At 39.2% G+C, this 20277-nt stretch overlaps 1 protein-coding gene across 2 annotated transcripts in view; it reads right to left on the bottom strand.

Moving 5' to 3' along the window:
• Positions 1-20277, bottom strand: part of osbpl5 (oxysterol binding protein-like 5) — a 96169-nt gene that overhangs the window by 65061 nt on the left and 10831 nt on the right. The window lies entirely within an intron of this gene.

Raw genomic sequence — 20277 nt, 5'->3', positions numbered from 1 at the left:
GTTTTGGAGAAACAGGAGTTTGAAAATATTACTTATTTAAAAAGAACATGGATTGGAGGAGTGTTGGAATTTCAAAAACACCTTTTAGTAGTGGTTCATCAACATAAGCAACCAGCCAATGCTGTAAGCTTTCTTCAGTAAAAGTGTTGGTAATCTCACAGTGAAAGAAATCCACAAAAATACCTGCCATCTGGCCTTACTTTCTCCTGCTTTGAAATTCTTCAACCAACCATGAACAAACTGCATTTTGTTATTCTTACGTGATGCTCCGTGAAGCCCTAAAAGCAATTTAGGCTGCAAGCTGTATTCTGCTCGGTATGTCCAACAGCCACCTTGAGATTTTTATCTTTTGTATTTTTTATTAGCATATATCCGACAGGCGAGAGGACTCGAGGATAGAGAGCCCTTTCAGAAAAGGCATTCTTCTGGAAACGAAGTGAACGGGACCCTAATTACGCCAAACAAAGCAATGAGAAGGCTAATTACAGGTATTCTGATTCCTCTGAAAGCTCTCTTTAAATTGTCTTCTGTGGAGTCTATGACTTAACAGTGTGGCATTCTCTAGGATGCGCTTCACAGATATTTTCATTCCTGGATTACACTCATCTTTTCCAATTGTCTAGGGGGCAACATGTTTTTTTTTTCCCCACAGAAGAAAAAGCGTAGAAGAAGAGCTGCAGCATACAGTCATATGCATGCCAGTGACAGCCACCACAATTCTTACATCTCACTGTTATGTAAGAAGGAGAGCTGTAAGCTGTCTGAGCTATTTCTACACTGCTGACAGAAGCAGGGTATCTTGATAGCATGGTCTTGGCTATAATGTAGCGAAGGGAGGAAGACAAAAGGAATTTGTTTCAAGAACAAGCCAGTGATTCAATTAGAAACAAAATACCAATATAGTCTCCCAACTATACCGGATATATTTTGGCAATGTATTATCTGAACAATACAGAGTTTTCATCTCGTTGTAAGATATACAATGGTCTGGATTGTATCCCTGTTGTGCATGGCTAATTCTGTTATGGTGTAATAATAATAAAATAATGAATAGGCACTAATTAGGTTTAGCACAGAAGGAAAGTGCTAATGCTATAAAAGTACAAGAGACTCCACACTAAGCGCCAGAGGCATATTGTAAAAAGTCTGCAAGGCCTACATACTGTCTGCATATAGATACATAGTGAGCATGTATCTATATGCACAGAATAATGCACAGCATTTCAAAATATTTCCAAAAAACACAAAAAAGTTCTCATTAGTATTGTTGGAACACCCTACATAAAATCAATTAAACAAATAGCTTTCATTCACTATAAAGTAAAAGGGTCTTTCTTCAGGGAGATGATAAAGCAAGAGCCCTCATTTATCAATTGAAACCATAACCACGGAAAAACAGAGTTGTTGCCTTTTAGAGTGTATACAGTGAGGGAAAAAAGTATTTGATCCCCTGCTGATTTTGTACGTTTGCCCACTGACGAAATGATCAGTCTATAATTTTAATGGTAGGTGTATTTTAACAGTGAGAGACAGAATGACAACAAAAAAATCCAGAAAAACGCATTTCAAAAAAGTTATACATTGATTTGCATGTTAATGAGGGAACCAAGTATTTGACCCCTTCGACTTAGTACTTGGTGGCAAAACCCTTGTTGACAATCACAGAAATCAGACGTTTCTTGTAGTTGGCCACCAGGTTTGCACACATCTCAGGAGGGATTTTGTCCCACTCCTCTTTGCAGATCCTCTCCAAGTCATTAAGGTTTCGAGGCTGACGTTTGGCAACTCGAACCTTCAGCTCCCTCCACAGATTTTCTATGGGATTAAGGTCTGGAGACTGGCTAGGCCACTCCAGGACCTTAATGTGCTTCTTCTTGAGCCACTACTTTGTTGCCTTGGCTGTGTGTTTTGGGTCATTGTCATGCTGGAATACCCATCCATGACCCATTTTCAATGCCCTGGCTGAGGGAAGGAGGTTCTCACCCAAGATTTGACGGTACATGGCCCCGTCCATCGTCCCTTTGATGCAGTGCAGTTGTCCCGTCCCCTTAGCAGAAAAACACCCCGAAAGCATAATGTTTCCACCTCCATGTTTGACGGTGGGGATGGTGTTCTTGGGGTCATTCCTCCTCCTCCTTCAGTCCTTCACGGCGTAGTGTGTTACCAATTGTTTTCTTGGTGACTATGGTCCCAGCTGCCTTGAGATCATTAACAAGATCCTCCTGTGTAGTTCTGGGCTGATTCCTCACCGTTCTCGTGATCATTGAAACTCCACAAGGTGAGATCTTGCATGGAGCCCCAGACCGAGGGAGACTGACAGTTATTTTGTGTTTCTTCCATTTGCGAATAATCTCACCAAGCTGCTTGGCGATGGTCTTGTAGCCCATTCCAGCCTCGTGTAGGTCTACAATCTTGTCCTTGACATCCTTGGACAGCTCTTTGGTCTTGGCCATGGTGGAGAGTTTGGAATCTGATTGATTGATTGCTTCTGTGGACAGGTGTCTTTAATACAGGTAAAGAGCTGAGATTAGGAGCACTCCCTTTAAGAGAGTGCTCCTAATCTGAGCTCGTTACCTGTATAAACGACACCTGGGAGCCAGAAATCTTGCTGATTGATAGGGGATCAAATACTTATTTCCCTCATTAACATGCAAATCAATGTATAACTTTTTTGAAATGCGTTTTTCTGGATTTTGTTGTTGTTATTCTGTCTCTTATTGTTAAAATACAACTACCATTAAAATCATAGACTGATCATTTCTTTGTCAGTGGGCATACGTACAAAATCAGCAGGGGATCAAATACTTTTTTCCCTCACTGTATGACAATCTGTTCATCGCTGTGTGAAAGCCAATCGGTTAACTGAAATATCCAAGCTTGATGTGGTAACATAAATTCCTGTCTGACATGCACAAATACAAAGATGAGCACAGGGGACTTCAGACTGACTATGAGCTTATATCATCAGTCATAATTTGCTGATCCATTTCCCACCTGGTACATTAACTAAGCCAAGATATGGTAACCCGCCAGCTTTGTCTCAGGCACCACGCAAGGGCATCTGGGATATGGAGAGAAAACCAACAAAGAAAACAGGCCATACACTAAGGCTGAACTCAAAAACAAATATTGTGATTTTAACCCAGTCCTGAGTCATTTCTACAGTACTAATATTTATCAGCTACAGGCTGGAAATAATGCAAAGTGAGAAATAAAAGAAACAAACACACATAAAATTACATTCTATTTGGGCCAAGTAGTGCAAAGACACACAATAAAACTAATATACATAAACTTTACAAATGAATGTGTGTGCTACACAGCTGAAAAGTCTTCTAAGAGCCATTGTTTTCCTTTTCTGCGTTATAGGTGGTCCATCATTCTTGTAGTTACCCGAACACTAATTCCCTATCGTATTTTCTGTTTGAAAAAGCAGAACTAAAGCTGTTTCAACCCCATAGTTCTGCTCTCCAAAAGAGACGATATTGTAAAATCTATTTGTCCATCTGTGTCTTATGGTGGAATTAAGCTTTTTCATAGCTCTCAGTGCAAACTATATGGAAAATAAGGAAATCTACTACAGTCAATTCCACATTTTATAGACTACAAATAACTGATCTGTGTCATACATAGAAACAGTCATTTGAACAACAATGACACATATTTCAACGTTACAATGAACAGAAGCTCCACATCTATATCTACATCAATACCAATCAGAATTGGATTCGCACTTTGCAATTATTTTTTCATAATTCAGATTATTTTTGGTTAATTTTAATTATACAATACATTCCGTTCAATTAAATGATCTATGAAAACAGCAATTCCATCAAGACAATCCAGCTGGTTAAATATCCATTATTCTAGAATAATTATATCCCCCCGAGAAAAGGGTTTAGGAAGAGATTTGACCTGAAAGGATTCATTTGACAATTAAAAAAAGTGCCCCCATGTTGAAAGTCCTTGTTCTGATAATCCGTTTCAATCTGCTTGTATCAGGCCACATGAAATATGGACAAATGGCTTTAAAGCATGTTACTCAGATTTATCACTATTGATTTATTTATTTTAAAGCACTCCCATGAACCACATGCAGCACCCACTGTACTCTAAAATGTAGAGTTGACGAGCTGACCTTTCCTCTCGAATACAACTTGGTTTTCAAGCCAGATACTCAGATCATAATCCATGTTCAAGCAAAGCAAAACAATACATTCTTGGAAGTCGATGAGGACAACATTCATGATTAAACTGTCTTTCTTCTAAGGTGCTAAGTGCACAGTGCTGAAGCCTAAGTCATCTTAATAGTGCATACCTTTCATGGTTTTGAATTGCGTTGCTTGTTTCCCAAATGAGACATGACTCCTGTGCTAGGCTACTTTTAAAATCAGACCCTGCAAAGCACTCTATAAAAACATCAGGCTTATTAAAACCCCACCCAAAGCTGTGAACTAAATACAATCACACTGCTCCATGTGTACATTGTGTTTGGCCAATCAGTGATTACTAAAGGCTAACTAAAGCAGTGGAGCAATCACAGCTACAGATTGGATATAAATATTTACCCTCGTGGTTGAAGCAGGATCCTGGACTGCTGTGGATCCCTCAGCAGTTATTCTGTCAAGCCTTAGTCTTTGCTGTATTATTGTTTGTTTTTCACATAATAAAAAAAATAAAAAAATGAACACCTTTACTGATCTTACTGACATCTAACAGGGGGGGATAACTGATGAAAGTAGACCCCGACCACAATCAACAACATCATTTTGAAATACGGTATTCACCACAAGCAAAGAAACATATAAGACTTTGATCAACTGCAGATTTACAGGTACAGACAGAAGAGCAAACTATTTCAAGCTTTCAACCTTCTGCTGTAAAATAATCCAACCTAAACAGTGAAACTAATATTACATTATTGAACATGCAACTGCAGCTGTAGATCTTGTGAAAGCATATGATATGATATACTTAGATTTTCAAAAAGCTTTTGACAAGGTTCCACACCAAAGACTGATCCTCAAACTGGAAGATGTAGGCATTCAGTGTAATGTAAGTAGATGGATTATGAACTGGTTGATTGACAGAGGGTGTCAATTAGAGGAGAGTCTCTCCTACTCAGAGGGACTGAGGGAACTGAACCTTTTCACCCTGGAACAGAGGAGACTACGTGGGGACTTGATTCAAGTCTTCAAAATCATGAAAGGCATCAACCACATCAAACCAGAGGAGCTTTTCCAGATCAGCAGGGACACACGCACCCGGGGACACAAATGGAAATTGGGCTTTAAGGCATTCAAAACGGAAAACAGGAGTCACTTCTTCACACAGAGAGGCATCACAATCTGGAACAAACTCCCCAGCGATGTGGTAGATGCTGAAAGTTTGGGAACATTTAAAAATAGACTGGATAGGATCCTTGGATCACTCAGTTATTAATGGACACCAAACGAGCACGATGGGTAGAATGGCCTTCTCTCGTTTGTAAACTTTCTTAAATATAACAACAATCTGCTTCAACAATACAATATTTGTACAAGACCCTATTGCCTGTAAATCTAAAAAAGAATCAATCTTTGACGTAAGTTTTAATGGCCTGCCTGTATCCCTTAGTAGGCAATGCATGCCCCGTTCATTCTTAATACAAACTCTCAGAAAGGTACTGTTACATTGTTAAGTGCATCAAAACAACTGTATCTAAATGCTTTCTGCGCCTTTAAATTCCATTATGAATACAAGCTCCCATAACAGATGAGTACATCTAACCTAAATAAGAAGTGAACTGAAAGTGATTCTCTGAGCCAGCACAGCCAGGAGAGAGACAGTCAGAGAGCAGGCATGTCAATGTGTCACCGGCCTGCTTTACAATAGCCTTAATGCTACGCAATGCAAATGATGCAAGAAGGCAGCTTGTGTTTTCTTCTAGAGACAGCCCACTGGCTTGAACTGGGGCAAAAGCGACTGCCCGGTCCATTCAATGGCCATTATTCTACCCTTTCTGCCTCAAAAACAGTGAGTTGTTGTTGGCATAAACATGCACAGCAAAGCCCTCCACAATGTCTTACACACTGAATGAAAAAGTACTAGTACTAGTACTTTGTGAAATAGCATTTCTGAAACCAGGCTTGCTCAGGATGCATTAAGGCCCTCTCCTCCAGTGAAAAAACAAAACCAAAAAACAATCAAATATCTCTTCCCAAGCAAAAGCCATATCCAGGTGAGATATATTCACACAACTGACCAACACAGCACACAGTAAAATGTTTCTTTAGTTCAATTAAAATTGTTGACAAAGAAAGAAGACAAAAATCTATTTTTTCATGGAAAATCAACTGGGCCACTAAAGTTTGATCTTTTAGAAAAATCTAGCATTGTAATACCTTAAAGAATGATTACCAGTAAAAAACTTAAACTAACTTTAGGATAGTCAGTGCCTTTTGAAGGCCTTGTGACACACTTTTAAAAACATGGACAGGGTCAGTTAAGCAACACTAACCTCAGAAATAAGGTAATTAAATTCAAGGATGGAGATATAAATACATATAAAGCCTACATAGCTGCATACATACATATGAGTTATCTCCTTAAAAGTGTAAAGGTCTGATTCTACAGGTCTAACTAATGGAGTGACAGGATATTCCACAACAATAAGTCCACTGAATTTTCTCAGTAGCTCTGAGCTCTGAGGGATCGTTAAAGAGATTTCCTAAACCCCCTGTGTCAATGGAAAGCATCTCATATTGATCTGTATTTTTTATTTGTTTTGAAAAACTAAAAAAAATAAGCCAGGAACCTAGTAATTGGCAGCATGCAGCAAAATAACAGAACTGCTATTGTTCTTTGAAAAGGGGAAGGAGGCTTAATGTTATAAGTTGCAAACAGGTACCCACCACTGTTAATCAGCAACATACAGTACAAGGCATTAGTGCTATATTCTTGCTAGGCTGTAATACGGTAGAACATTGAAAAGGTTTTAAAGCTCCTCGGCAAAACCCAGCAATTCCTTATTTGCAAGTAAGCCTGCACAGCATTTCTCCTAATAATCTCGTACCATCTCAAAACATCACAAGAAAGAGCTGGAGCAGACATGATTATATCAGATGTAAAAGGTCAAGGATTTAATATCTATTTCTACTTATTTATCTTCCCCTTGCTGATCTGAATGGGGGAACATATTCTGCAGGAGAACACGAAGATCCAACCTTAGCCAACCCCAATGTGAAGGACAGCTATGAAGCATCAAAACATTTTAGAATCTGCTTAAATTCAGTGAAGATCCCCATTATGATGCCCATAATGATATATCTCTTGGTGTTTCAGGTGAAGGTGAAGATGCGTTTACAGCCAAAGCAAGAGAAGGCATGGCCTCCACATCCGGGGTAAGCAGGAGGATCTCAGAAACAAGGATGATGTGTGATGGAGTACCTAAAAAAAAAAGCTCAAGTTCAAGATGACAGTATCAAGTCGACCAGAAAAAGCAAGGCAAAATGCTCATCCGGTCAACAGGGAGACGATCAATGAAGATCACTCTGTCAGAAGTCATAGCCTTTCAACTGTCAAGACATACGAGGCAAGGTGCAGCACTCGAGCAAGATGAACTGAGATGCTCCTGATCTCTGGGAGGCGCGATTATTGGCCGTTAGGAGCATCGTACAATGTTGTTGTTGTTGGATTTACTTTCACTGCGGCGACTGGAGAATATACAAGTTTGTCGGATTAAGGTCTTCACACGCAGAACTAACCCTGTGAGATGGGGTCCCTTTGTTTGTTCTGGGTGATTTGAAAAATGTGAATGTAAACAAGACTAATGAAGAGCACTAGCAATGGCTCTCTCTAGGGTTTCAATTATCACACTCCAGGACCACAAGATCACCGCTCAAAGACAGCCCCGGCAGGTTAATAAGGGCTTTTAAGAGACTGTAGCCCATGGGAGGCAGAAGATAATTAACGAGGCCCCTTGCAGAACAGGGGCGTGGTCAAGGTGACTTCAAAACACCCTGCTTTTCTCTGATTACAGCTACTAACAACCTAAATGTTGGAGTATCTAATTGCTGCTTTCACTTTTTTTTATTGACTCAGCTATTTATTTTTAGTTCATTATTTGGTTCTCCTACATTCCTCAGATATTTTCCAGTAGTTTCACCATGTGAGGTGGCTGCACTTTCGCTAATTAGATCACGACAGACAGTCCCATGAAATTTGAATTATGTGTGCAACGATTGCAGTGTATATGGAATAAGCAAATTAATAATTGCAGAATACAGACTCAGGCATAGTTCAAGTGGAAAAGAGAGAGGGGGTGGGGAAGAGGGACTGCTGTCTCACAGACATTCAATATGACTGTTGACGAGGTGGCTTTGGTGTCCGAAGCTTGCTTTGGGCTACAGTTACCAAATGTGCAAATGGTGGTTAAATTTAGAGCAGTAAATATAGCTTAAGCTACGTCAGTCATATTGGCTCAGCTTGCTGTTTGTCTCTAAGGCGCTGCCCCCTTTTCTGGTGTAATACAGAGCACCAAACTAGCGTACCATTGGCCTGGCAACGATTATAAGAACATGTGGGTCCAAGACCTACACTTGCTAAGGATATAGGATATAGGCTGGGTTTTATTAATTAAGATGTATGCTAATAATGACAATAACAATAATGATGATGATGATGATAATAATAATAATAATAATAATAATAATAATAATAATAATAATAATAATAATAATAATATATTATTATTATTATTATTATTATTAAAGTAGTGTATTTTGGTTTAACTGCCAGGTGGTTCCAAATCTCTTTGTGCATGCTACAGTACTTTGGCAGCAAATGGTACCTTAAAATGACCAAGGTCACCTTTGTTAATGCAATTATTATGTTACTCTGAAATAATTTGATGGGTGATTTTTATGTGGAAAAGCAGTGATTAAATGATTAACTTCAAGAAAACAAAAAATACATATTTCTGATATGGCTCAATAAATCTACATGCATCCACGCACTCACGTGTTCTTCATTCATCCAAACACTTAACCCCGATGCAAGTGCACAAGAGGGAATGTCTTGCTGATCAGTGGAGCGCACTCTTTTCATTAAAAACTCACAGGCTGTGGACTCGATGGAAGTGTCCTAATTTAGCTCCGCACACATAATTACTAAAGTGCCGGGGTATTTTAAATTGTAGGGAGAGTTTGGAGATTAAATAAGGTCTCTTTAGGATATGTCTGCCATGTGAGGGGAGACCTTGTTGTATTTGTACATACCTGATGTCCTGCTTTTAATTCTTAAGATAAGAGACAGCGTTGTGAATGTGAGAATAATGGCTTCCTCACCGAAGATTTGTTCATTGTTCGCTGTAGGTCTTTTCATCCACTGTAATACATATTTAAACACATTACATGTTTTAAACCACTTGAAGAAAAGTAGGCCACTACTTAGTGTACTGAACCCACAGCACTTATGAAGGGAGCAAAAAAAATTCTGTCACCTAATCCTCGTAATGCAGCTGCAATTATCACAGCTTTCCGTCAGCAGGGCAGACCAACAGCAGCCTGGCCATCTTTAGCAGAGTTCCAGCTGAATGCTAAGTTTAAGATTGTTGTTTTTAAAGACACACAAACATCACACTTTCAGTATTGCTTAGGGGAACTGGAAATCTTGTGCGAAGATGGGGGTAAAATAAAACTTGACACATAGACAGATAGGAGACTGGGAATTGGGGCAGATGTACAAAAGGATCGCATGTGTTTTAAGAGCACATAAAGAGTCGCAAACGAGTTTGAAATGACAGGTGATATGATGTACTAAACAAGAGCAATGACTTCTGCATGTTTTAAAGAATGCTTCTTTATATTTCAATCAGTAGTTTGGGCTGTCTTCATTAACATATTTTCTATTAGTACACAGGATAGATATTGTGCGTCTTTGTTACAACCAAGATTGCGGCCGGTATGTTTGCATGGCAATTGGGACAAGGGGGGTGTCTTCTGTACTAAGAGTTGATTCCAAATACAACACTGAAAATGTCTTAAAATCACAATAGGAAAATTACATCAGACACTACATCTCATCCCGCTTTGACTGCAATCCTAGAAGAACATAGAAAGGCCCAAGGCATGCTTGAGGTAGTGCAGATGAGAATCATATAGCCTTGAATACCTCCTGTGACTTGTTGGTCTCTGTCTGGCATCTAACACTCATCCCTGATCGCACAGGTGCAGGCTTTGCATCACAATGTTGGCAAACTGTAGCTTTTTTCCCCAGGCACCACTTACCGCAGAACTGTGGAAACTTTCAACGGATTCCCTGACAAAATGCACTGAGCTGTGATTCTCTGATTAATTACATCTCAAAAGGCCAGACATTCTCCAGACTGGACAAGTTACTTATTAGGGCACTTGCACATGGTTCCACAGAACCAAGCGGCAACTAGCTCCTCCTTTTTTCAGATGATCAGTTTTGGTTGCACTCTGTATGACACCTCCGAATCGGTCATGCTCTTCTTAGAGGAAAACAAAAACAGACTTTAACTGCTCATCAGGCTAATCTATTACGGGTTTTGGAGTTTACAGGCTTGGATAGAAGTGAGGAACAGGGTATTTCACGCTTGTGGCCTTTAAATAAATTAGCAGGAGATTGGCAGATTAGTAGAAGTTACCTTGATTTTCCTTATCATCAGGACAGATTGAAGCTGAAGAACAAGGAATAGATTTTGCCACTTCATCTTGTTAAACTGTGTTCAAAGACTCCACTAGAGCTGAATGGCCCAATTCAGGGGGTTGTATGTATATATATAAAGAGTCCAGCCAAGGATGTGAAACAAGCAGATTCTTTAGTACTTGTTACCAGACACCTCAAATTACAGTTTGCTGCTGTCCTCAGTCCATAACTCATCCTGCACCCCTAAAAGCACTTTTTTTGCTTCTAAATTAATTACGAATACAACGTGTTGACACAACAGCATGAAGCTGACACAATCTGTGAGACTACTTCCATAAGAAACTCTTCAGGTGAAAATGCAACTCTTTGACGATGCATTGCTTTTTGGGTAATTCCCCCATGTGAAAGGTGTAACGGACATTGGTGCAAATATGAGATTCTTTATCCTGATGCCATAAATCTGACATGGATTTCAGACTTTATTATTTAATATTGCAAGAGCTAAGGGAAAAAACAAACCTATGCAATATTTACCTTTCACTCCAAGTGCTCTGCAGCTCCTTATATTTGCTTTGTAGAGGCAACAGAAAGCCAAGGTCACTTTACCATACTGGAAATTAAAATCAGATGCCAGGACTTTCTACAAAACATCAACTCTACACCTTGGACATATTAAATACTCTTTGTGCAATTCCTCTTGCATTAGATTTAAGTGAGTCTTCAATTACAGGACTCAACGATGCCCAAAAGGCCCTGAAAGCTCTCTTTAAGTAGATTGTAACTGATGTGAAGTTCGATAAGACAGTATATTAGGTGAAACATCATGCCCAGTAAAAAAAGAAATCCTCTGCTACAGTTTAGGCTGTACTTAGACTAAACACAAACACAAGGACAAGAGTACAGTAATACAGAAAACATGTGCCAAAGGTTGTGTGCCAAAAAAAATGAGGAACCTCACATTTACATAACTTGGATCACATTCTACCAAGGTTCTCACAGTTCCTGAATTTTCCCTTTCAAAGACATACGTTCAAATTCTACCATATCCTTTCATGTCCAATGTAAAAAATACCAGCCTAACTTATTAACAAATGCCAGCATAACTGCAAAGCAGACGATATCATTGCCAAGCCAATGTCTTTGTGCAACCTTGTTAAAAATTAGCACCGTAACTTCAAACAAAATCTCCCCTCGTGACTCTTATCTCACTAGAAGAAGAATGTGCCTTGAAAGAAAGAAAACAATAACTACAGCACAGGAGCTCTGAACTGTGTGGCTCAGAGTGTGGCTGTGGAAACTGAAAATAAAGAAACCTGACAAAGCTCCTTTCAGCAGTATTGTGCGTCTAGACCAAGACACTGTTATCCTTGTATAGCTCATTTTATCAGGGAGATTATCTTTTACCTGTAACATTTTGTTCCTTTCAGCAGCTGCTGACCAGGATATGGCAGCGGTCCTGTTTTTACTAAAGACTGGATGTCTTTTCTGCTCTTGTTCATTAAATCCTGGAAACCATGTGTCTTCATGGTGCAATGTGGTGCAAAAGATCTTTTTTTTCCCACCTCAAGGAGCAATTCATAATGGAATTCTCCCAGAGAACAATACCAGCAATAGGGTTAGTTTTGTTTGCTCCTGTCATGTTTGGTTCTGAGTCAATGGCCTGTAAAATTTTACTCGCTGTGCTTCTTGCGTAGCCATTCTCCTTTTTTTTGACCCACTTGGTTTGACAAGATGCAAAGGAAAAAAAAAGTCTCTCATTTCAGACATGACTTTATCCTCGAGATGACCGGTGACATGGCCTCAGAATGAATGCTGAAGATTAGGTTCATGGAAGAGGAGATAGAGAAATCAAAAGACAATCAATGAGCATTAAGCTTTCTCCATTTGTAAGTCAATCTATGTCGAAAACGAGAACAAAGGATGCCTGGAGGACTTCAAGGTGATCTGAAAAGCTTTCCTCAACAAGACAGTTCAGCGCAATATTATGTGCCCTGGAGCCAATTGTTTCACAGTGCTCATTCATAATGAGGCTAGATGATAACACATTTATCTTTGTGATTTAAACAAAGTTCTCTTTTTCTTTATTTGCTTGTTCCAGAATTCATAGTAAACAAAAAAATGCATCCTCTATTGTCTGCAGGTTAGATGTTGGGCAAGGGGCTGGCCTCTGAACAGTAGTTACGTCTACAGATTAATTACAACCTTTAGAAATCCCTTATGAATGTTTGATGACCTTTATGGTAAAAAGCTGCTCTTAAAAGCACACTACCTCCTTTATAAAAAACAAAATCATAAAATATTGTAAACCAGATCCAGTACAGAATAAAAGATTATACGCCTGTAAAATATATGTTTCTTACTTATTAAAATCCCTTTGGGTTGAAACATTTGATCACATAGAAAAGACAGAATCTCCCTCGAAAGCATTTGAGAGCCTGCTCAGAGTGTCAGCAGATGAAGAGACCATTTTATTGTGAAAGTAATGAATGAAAAGGCATTTTCTGGTGAGTCTTTAAAAAAAAAATTAAAGCTGTTTACTGACTGATCATAACATACATTTCTACAGTAGGGGGATGTTGTAAGCAATAAATTCTCCACCTCACACTCATCTCCCTGCCACTATCTGTCCCCCAGGGCAATTAACTGGCAGGCAGTGCCTATTATACTTGATATTAACACTAAAAATAAACCTGCACATTCAGAGCTCCCCCCCATTAAAATTAAAAGTGCCATTATTACGCCTGTTCTTCCCCACACATGCACAAGGCAATCAGTCTTTTCACAGCGAGATGGGATCCCAAGCAAAACCAATTAATCTCAGTGGAAAGTTAATTTTGTGCAGTAATAAAAGATTTGTAGGCCCGCATTTATTTCAATTCACCACTGTACACCATAATATCTCGTTACACTAACTGTATCAGGAAAGCTGGCAGGGTTGCCACAGGAATCACAGAGTTGTACAAACAGGACAAATGCAGAGCAGACTTCTCTCGTCATATGCCGAATGGGTTGTCCTGTCTGGATTACGGACGTATCCACCAAGACTAAGGAATTCAGACCACTACATAAGGTGTTGTTTGAAACCCTTAATGGCAGGTGGGACCAATAAGAGACTTCCATTGGAAAACATGTGGTGTGGAAACATATGCTTTTACTCATAAATAGATTTATGTTTTATTGTTGTTGTTTTTTCACTGTAACAACAAAGGCCCATGAACTTTCACCAGCAACCACATTTGAAAAATTAGCAAAAAATACAATTTGTAGCTTCAAAAACACTAAACGCTATCTATCACATATTTGTAAGAAGAATAAGGTGTAAAAGGGTGGTATGGTGGCATGGTGGTTAGCACTACTGGCTCTGGCTTCCCTGTGACCCTCACCAGAAGATGGATTGATTATTTGTAAGATGATGTCTAGTCTCCCAGTCCTAAGATACATATATACTGCATAATGTAGACTTAATTTACCTTGCAGGCTCTTGCAACATACCGTGCAAACTCCTTTATCTTCTGGAAGCTCTGATCCAGTCCACTCAATATGAAGATTAGCCACTGTAATCATCTCAGTTCAGGACATCAATACAGCAGTATCTTCTTGTCTTATGGTTTCTAGGTTTGTATCCTTCATAATTCGGCTTTTTTCCATACACAGAATACATCATCCATTAAAGTACCTTTTAAAGCCATTCTTTTCCAGTCCTGCTGTATTGTCAGTTCTTGCATGATTCTCATTTGAGGGGTTAGCAAATTAGAACTGAGGAATACTGTCAATTTTAGACCTGGAACACTGTGTACAAAATCCAGTGCAACACTGATATGTTCCCTCACCAACTAATTTTCTCCCCTCAAGCCTTCAGAAATCTTCCAGGTTTCCATCCAGAGCGGTTACCAGAATCCAGCACATCAAGAGAAGTATGGAGACAGTAAAACAGAGAGTAAGACTTGAGCTAGCCACAATCATTCTCTCTCTCCCCCTTCAAGAAATCTACATTCACATGGATTGCAAATATTAACGTGAATGAGGAAATCTGTGCACTGGCAATGTATCACAACAAAACCCAGTTTTAAAGACTCCTACTTAGATTTTTACTTTACGCGAGTCAAGAGTTGGGATTTTTCCATGCAGTGCAGCTCAGTGCAAACCACAAACACTTTGATTTAACTTCACAGTGAACTCACAGTTATGCTTCGCAGTGAAGCAGAACTGTAGCAGGGATGCGCCTGAAAATGTGATTCACAGAGAGGGACTTTATATTCCACCTTCCTGTATTTCATTTCCTCTTTCAGTCCTAATGTATTGTACTTCTTTTGTGTCACTCTGGTAAAAGATGAGGCTTAGGCAAAACCAAAGGTGATTGGATGATAGGGCTAAGTAGAAGCATTATGGCTCCACAATGCCCTTCTCAGTCTGTTGCAGTGGTAATTAACTTTCCCTGCACATTTCCACAAATGTCATACTTTTATTTCAGGAAGAGAGATCTGGAAATGACAACTGCTGTTCTGTGACGAGCTGTAGCAGTCAAACTTTCTTTGCAAAGTCTGCATTCATCTATTCCAAAACACAAGGCTCTCTGTGACAATCAAAGGTGTCTGTCTTTTTCTGACTTTCAGCTAAATTTAAAATGTAAATGAATGAGCATCGAACTAACATAACCTATATACAAAAGTTACAGTTTAATTCAGGTAATTTATGTCTTCCCATCTCTGTACCAGAAATACAATAAGAACTGAAAGTATATTCTTATGGTATCTCTATCTGTACTGTACAGGAAAGGGAATTTTCGTTAAGGATGTATTTGTTTTTGCAGCTTTAGTTTCTAAGGAACAAGCGATGATCAATTAAAAGTACAATACCACACACAAAAGTCGTGAGGGATCAATCTGTTTTAATATCTGGATTTGTATAGATGTAGCGCACAACTGAAGAGTGAAGGGAGTGGGTCCCTTTTAAACCTCATACACACGACCACGTCGTGAACAGGACCTTTTGTAAACAACTGTCAAATCTCAACAAGTGATATTACTCACATCCGCCCCCATATACTCTCTCAACATACACACACACACACACTTAAATTGTTTATTTGTAAAAGACAGCTGCCAGCTTTTAAAAGCGACTGGAAAGCACCCTCCTTTCTACTGTCTATTGCTCTCTGAAGACTGAAATGTGCAGAATGCCAACAAAACAATCCTGAAGGACTATGGGAGTTCTATCACTCATTTTTTTATTGTAAGTTAAAAAAAAAAAAACTTTATACAGCAAAACCTTGTAACTCTCAGTATCCGTAGCAGAGAGGATTCATCACAGGGATCAGACTGCTGGTGGACCTAAAGAGGTGAAAGTTCAAGTCATGAGCCTTTGCTGTCTTTATGAAAAAGAAGAACACTTAATAAGTAGGCCTATTATTTATCATTCCTAAAATATCCATATAGCATACTTCAGTATGCTTCAAGTGTAACTAACTGTGCCTCTTTTTCATGTGGTTTTGAGCTCCTGTGTAGTCCAGGTTCATACACAGTACAGGCCTTGAGCTTCGGCAGGTCTGCGGCCTCGGCGCTCTCTTGATATAATGTCCAGACCACAGCATCGCAGACCAGTATGGCACAGTCCAGGTGTGGAAGACATTCTGGGCCGAGAGCCAGTGGGCCTGCTGGTGTAACCTTCAAGGGCAGAGCATGGCAGTGACTGCTTCCTCTGTGTGGAAATGAAACCAAAATCCCCGTTCCAAGTCACCCCCCGCTACAGAGCTCTGAATTTACTTGAAAAAACTGAGTAATCTGCAGATGTCACCAATGTCCTATGGAGCACCAGCTTTTGTGCTTTAAGGTGTGTGATTACAAAGTGTGAACACTAAGGACAACTTAAAAATGTGTTGTTTTTTTTAAATGCATCAAAATAATGTGAAAATTCTCAGTGTGCACTGTAACACAAAAAATAGGGCCATTGCTTATGATATACTGCTATGGTGTGCTTAATGGTTTCTTCATGTTGTTTACATGTAGTCAGATAATATAAATGATACTAGAACAGGGACTATCAAACTGAGTGAGTTGATCAGCAGTCTTAGGTCAAATACAATTAAGGTTAACAGACTGGTTCTATTAATTTCTGTTATTGCTCCCCATTGTTAGGTGCTAACTACAACACAGCCCTGAAATGGGGATCATACAACTCTGACAAAATCCCAACCATAAATAAATCGTAGTAGCTGGTAGCTGGACTTTGTGCATCATGCAGGGTCATAAACAGATGCTCGTGAAGAAGAGATGGCAACACACAGCAGATGTACTTTTGTTTAATTCTACTGTTTTTAGGGGTGCTCATTTTGTGACTAGGCCTATACCATGAGAGGTTTCATGAGAGGAAATGCCATGGGGAAATATACCATGGGTACACCAGCCTCATATAGCAATATACCAGCTCTTAATGAGCTCCCCTGGTCTAACTGTATTCCTGGAATACTGAATTATTATGCAGGAAAATAACACTTACAAGGAACCAGGCAGAAAACAAATAACCAGAACACACTTCATATACATTATAATCAAACCAACTCCTCACTTATATCATCAAGAAAACCCAATGCAGTGAAGCAGAAAGCTTCGGTATAAATGCAGTCTACATAAGACACAGAACATTCCAGATCACTCTACCCTTATGCAATGAGGAGAAACATCTTACATATTTAAACCCCTACCTCCACAGAAGATTGCAAAGATTGCAAGGGGAATAAAAACCCTGTTTGTCATTCTTGGCCTGTAACTCCACCATTAGTCACAGAAAGGGAGGGCAAAGCAAGCGATTTCAGACTCAGAATTATTTGGTTCACTGCTTCCCTGATACATTTTTCTTGTGTGATAAAATATAACTCCCATAACACAGGGGGTTTTCAGCACAACGTAGCCACTGTTAACATCATTCTGTGCTAAGAGGTAGATGGAATAAAATAAACACAAAATTTGCCTGAGCTGCAGATATTATGCAAACAAAAAGAGAATCAAAAAATATAAAACAGTAAACCTCAAATACAGTGCCTAGCATAGAAATGACAGGCCTAAACATCTATCTATAGAATCCCATTTCACACACAATACATTCCCAGAGGAACAAAAAACTAATTACAGTTTAAGCAGAATGGCATTACCTCACCCTCCCATAATTCAGAGACTTACAGGTAGCAAGTAAATGCTTTTAATTCAGTACATGGTCAAAGTTCATTTTGACACAGTCATACATCAGGTTTACTACTGTAAATTATGTATTTCAAATCATTTCCTTCTAAGAACAATACTGGAACCTTTAAACAATTGTCCTTGACCCACCCATCACATGTTCAAATTTTTCTGACTTTCTCTTTTTAAGAAGCCTCTTGCATCCATCTGTCAAGTTGTCTTTCCATTGGGTTGGGAATTTGTGATATACGGCTAGGTTGATTTAATCCAGATGGGGATTAAAACAGCTACGTTAATATATATTTCCATCAATTTTCAGTAACCACTTCATCCAGTGCAGCCAGCAGACACGGGGCACGAGGCAGGGTGCACCCTGGGCGAGATGTTAGTCCATCACAGGGCAGCACTAACACGCACACCGCAATCAACTCCAGCAGTATGTTTTTGGGATGTGGGAGGAAAGCAGAGCATGCAAGGAAAACCCATGCAGCCACAGATAGAACAAGTAGACTCCACACAAGCGGACACCCAGGCATACACACACACACACAAGTACCTAGTTTATTTTTCATATACAAATGTGCCAAGCTTATTTTATGCTTGTTTTCTTTATCTTTTTCTGTATCTGCTTCTATACATGTGAAAGAGTAGAAACACACGGTCAAACACTGTAAAAAAAACAAAAGAAAACTTCAGAATGAGATTTTTTATTTCAAGACTCCAATTCTTAACTGTGTTTATTATTCTCCAATGGTTAATCTCGTACGCACTGAACAGCTGTTCAAGTTTGCCAGAGTTAATTATTTCCGGAGTCTGGCTTGTCTTAAAGCCGAAAATATAGGAGCAAATCTGCAACGCTAGCTTCCACCATGGAGAGAAAGTGAAGAGTCTGTTTGCTCTCTTAGTTAGCATTTAACTCACATAAATCAAATTTCGGCTCACATAAACCTCTGTGTTTGGCCTAGGTAAACAATCAGACCTGTTAGCGAGGCCATCTTGTTGACAGAGCGCACACAAGGATAACTGGAGAACAGGAGTTACTTTCTGACGCTGCCTTATCACTCCCACATTCTAAGCACTTACTGATAAGAACAGTCAATAGCAGGGAGAGCTTTACAATTCACACTGTGAAACTGCAGCACGCCTGCTTATTGCTCCATTACAGGCATGTGAAAAACAAAATAACTCCCACCCCCAAAACACATAAAATAACAAAAAATAACAAAAAATAACTTGATATAAATAGATTGCATCTGAGATTCCCAAGGTCGTCTTAAACGTCCCCATGACAATTTTGTTTTATTCGTCACCATGAATCCAATTGATTTTTCCACATCAATCGAAAATGTAACACAAAGCACACGTGACTGTTCAGGATGTATTCAAGAGCTGATTAACAGACCAAACAAAAAAAGTGCGGCTAATGACATGTGGGAAAGCAGGGCCCTGTAGACAAGAAAGAAAATGGTTCTTGAAAGGAAAACCATGTACCTCATTTCAATGGGATCATTTCTGCTGACACGTACATGTAACTGTTTACATGAGACTACAGATTTCTAAAGATCCTGTATCATTTAATGTATCAACAACAACAACAAAGCTATTGACATCCCATAATAAGAAACATTCAATCCAAATGTACACCTTTGTGTAGGAATACAAGTCCCTTCAAACTGCTTTTAACCACTTTAAAACATAAAGGCAAAAATCAAATGCTGCTTGTACAATTGTAAAACCTGACTTCTGAAAGTGGCATTTCCTTTCCATTACATTTCTGGATGTGTTTATGCTTCTGTGTTATGTTTGACATGTTGCTGACTCTGTCTTTGTGTGTGTTAAAGCACCACACTGTGGTGGCATAGAAAGCAATTAATCTAGCATGTTCCTCTGAGTTTCTCTGGCAAACAAGGTTGCTATCCAAGTGGTCTCCGAACCATTCAAGGCACAAAAAGGTCACCAGTCCTGCCTTTCTCAATGTTATCAATCCTCAATCCTTAAAGCCAATACACCCTTTACAAACAATATATTTTCCCCCACTTAACCTACTTCTGATGGTATAGAAAACGACTTGAACAGAATCATATACCTTGACTGTGTGACGATTTTTTCTCACTTTTTCATTGATCGTTGGGGTGATTTTTAATATTTGAAGATAATGTATGGCCACATTTGGTTTAGAATAGGCCCAGCAATTCAGCACAAGGACAAAACTAAATCCATTCAAGGAGCTGCCGTTACGATTGGAAAGTCTAGTGCTCTTAACTACGATTTGCTACAAGGTGAACTGCGTTTTCAGTTACACTCAGATCTCACGGGATGGACTCTGGATAAAATCACAATTACTTTAAAACGCTTTCACTCCCATGCAAATTAGCAAATTCGTTTTCCAACACTTATATCCCTATAAAACCACAATCCTATATATCTCCCTGGGTATGAGAGCAACAAA

Source organism: Amia ocellicauda, chromosome 4 (assembly GCF_036373705.1).
Source record: "Amia ocellicauda isolate fAmiCal2 chromosome 4, fAmiCal2.hap1, whole genome shotgun sequence".
Lineage (NCBI taxonomy): Eukaryota > Metazoa > Chordata > Actinopteri > Amiiformes > Amiidae > Amia > Amia ocellicauda.
This window is presented reverse-complemented; position numbering and strand designations above follow the sequence as displayed.